Genomic DNA, 2,910 nt, shown 5'->3' on the forward strand with positions numbered 1-2,910 from the left:
AAGCTCAGCCCACCAATAAACAGCTTCCTCAGCTGCTCAGGCTCCTTTGGATCATGGCCCTCCTCCCCCCGGCGGTGGCGGCGGCGACGGCCGGAGTCAGGCTGGGGGCGACCGGGCGGCGGTTTTACCTCCATTTTGAGACCGGACTCGCCTCTTCCAACTCGAGTTCAATATGGGACCGAGAGGAAGAGGCCAAGACATGATTTTCTGTTCAAGGCTTCAAAGTTTTACTAAGAGACTGAGCTTATATAGAGGGGAGGCCCATCCCCCCCCCCCCCCCACCAATGCATTCTTGGTGCCTGTGGCGAGCCTGTAGGTGATCTGCAGGATGCTGTCTCCGGAATTTCTTAAGGGTCTCAACAGGTAGTGGAGGTGGCGGGCGAGTATAGAACAAAAGAGCCAACAATAGAGCCACCTAGGTTGGAAGGCTCCACTCCAGGTGGTCTCAGGCTCAGTGGCAGCAACGGCCTGTTTCAAGGCTGGGGGAGGAACACTTTTTTTTTTAAAGATTTATTTATTATATGTAAGTACACTGTAGCTGTCTTCAGACACTTCAGAAGAGGGCATCAGATCTCATTACAGATGGTTGTGAGCCACCATTTGGTTGCTGGGATTTGAACTCAGGACCTCTGGATGGGCAGTCAGTGCTCTTAACTGCTGAGCCATCTCTCTAGCCCAGAATAAAAGATTCTTGAGGCAAACAAAGGGACAATGACTTAGGTTACCCCAATGCTATGCTTTGATATGGTGGCATTTTTTCCCCCCTCAGTAACAAGAAAGTCATAAGTCAGGACTTTAAAATGCTCTGATTGTGTAAGGGTCCAAGAATCACTGAAGAAAATACTCCAGATTATGTATGTAAAAGCAGAGAGGGTTTTAATCTGTAGAAATCCAGCATAGAGGGGGTGGACCATTCATCAAGATGGCGACCACAGACAAAGGTGAGTAAGCCTTTTCATAGGAAACTAGGGGGATTTCAGCTGGGGTTAGGTAATCTACAGCTTCATTGGTGGGTACTGGGGATGTTACATGGGTCAGTTTTTGACTGGCTTGTGTCCAAGTGGTCAGTGGACAGCATTCCTGTGTCATGAACGTTTAGCCACGGGATGAGATGCCCAAACCATATAAGGCTGCCTTGCACAGATGGCACATCCTGAGAAAAGATACTTACTTTCCCATCCTCATGGCTATCTCCAGGCTGTTCTTTGGACCGGGGACATTTTATGGTCTTGTTATCTCCTCTAGCTAGGAGCTGACTTAGCTCCAGATTTATCCTCCCTAAGGGCGTTGACTAAAGCCCCATTGTCAGTGACTCCCCCTGAGGAACCCAGTATGTTTTCCAGGGAATGGGAACATTTTTATTCCCAAGGTTTCTGGACCTCTCCATTTGAACCTCAGATGACTACAGCAAAATAAAGATGTCTCTGCTACCAGGCTTACATGTTATCTGATGGCCCTCTTCACCTTTTGTGCCAGAGGAGGCTAAGGGTCTGTTTGCACATTCCAAAAGGATTTATTTACACAGCCATCACAAGCATGGGGATGTTGGGTCAAACGCAGGCAGAGGTGGACGATGAATAGCTACTCAAAGCCAAAGATAGCCGAGATCATTTGGCTTCAGACCTGAGGCATCTCAGCTTCCCATGGTCACTGAAATGCTAATCGAACAGCCTTATAGAATCTTCATCAAAACATGTTTTCCCATAGAGGCATATAAAGGATGGTTAAAACATTTAACTGAATTAATAGCAGCAAGCAATAATGAGTAGTCTGTGTTAGCATTTCCTTTTAGCTTTAAAATTTAAACAGTTTAAATTTTTTTCCTATGATAAAAACTGATAACTTATTTCTCTGCTGGTGAAATGAGCCAGTTCAAGCCAGATTAGATCATATTAAATACAGGTTTATTGGGAAGCTGCTCTCTGGAGAGTTCACTGGGCCTGCCCCAAGGACCAAGGTCAGGAAAGTCACCATGGGGAGTGGGGGAATGCAAGAGAAAGAAAGAAAGAAAGAAAGAAAGGCCCAGAGAGAGAGAGAGAGGGAGAGGGAGAGGGAGAGGGAGGGAGAGGGAGAGGGAGAAGGAGAGGTGGGGCCTAGGAGAACAAAATGTTTGGATTATTTTGGAGGAGCCTCTGGGGGAAGGGCAGCTCAGCTCCTCAGCTGGAAAGTTCAGGATTGGGGACAGGGCATGCCAGGAAGGAACTAAGGGATGCTGGGAAAACCTCGAGGCCAGGTCTGCTTTGGTATGGGAAATATGCACCTCAGTCCCTTGTCCTGATCAAGAACCAAACAAAAATAAGTTTTAATGATAGAAGTTCTTCAGCCTTAATGAAAGCAAGGTTAAAAAGGGAGTATACAGCATTCTGAAAACAAACTGAAGAGCAGACAAGTCTCACATACACACACACACACACAGGCACACAGACACACACACAAACAAGCATACACAGAGATACAGACACACACTCACAAACACACAAACAAACAGGCATACACAGAAACACAGATACAGACACACTCACAAACACAGACACACACACACAAACAGGCATACAGAGATACAGACACACACTCACAAACACATACATACAGAGGCACACACACAGAGGCACACAGACACTCACACCACACACAAACAGACATACACAGAAACACAGAGATACAGACACACACTCACAAACACACACACAGGCACACACACAGACAGACATACACAGAGATACACACACTCACAAACACAGACACACACAGAGACACAGACACATAGAGACACACTCAGACACACACACAGAGACATACACACTCACAGACACACACACACGATTTCCAAGAGCTCTGGATGAGTGTGTTAGAGCTGAAATCCCTCTCCCCTGTTGGGTCAGTTTGCCTTTTTTTTTTTTTTTTTTTTTT

This window comes from Mus pahari, chromosome 9 (genome assembly GCF_900095145.1).
Source record: "Mus pahari chromosome 9, PAHARI_EIJ_v1.1, whole genome shotgun sequence".
NCBI classification, from domain to species: domain Eukaryota; kingdom Metazoa; phylum Chordata; class Mammalia; order Rodentia; family Muridae; genus Mus; species Mus pahari.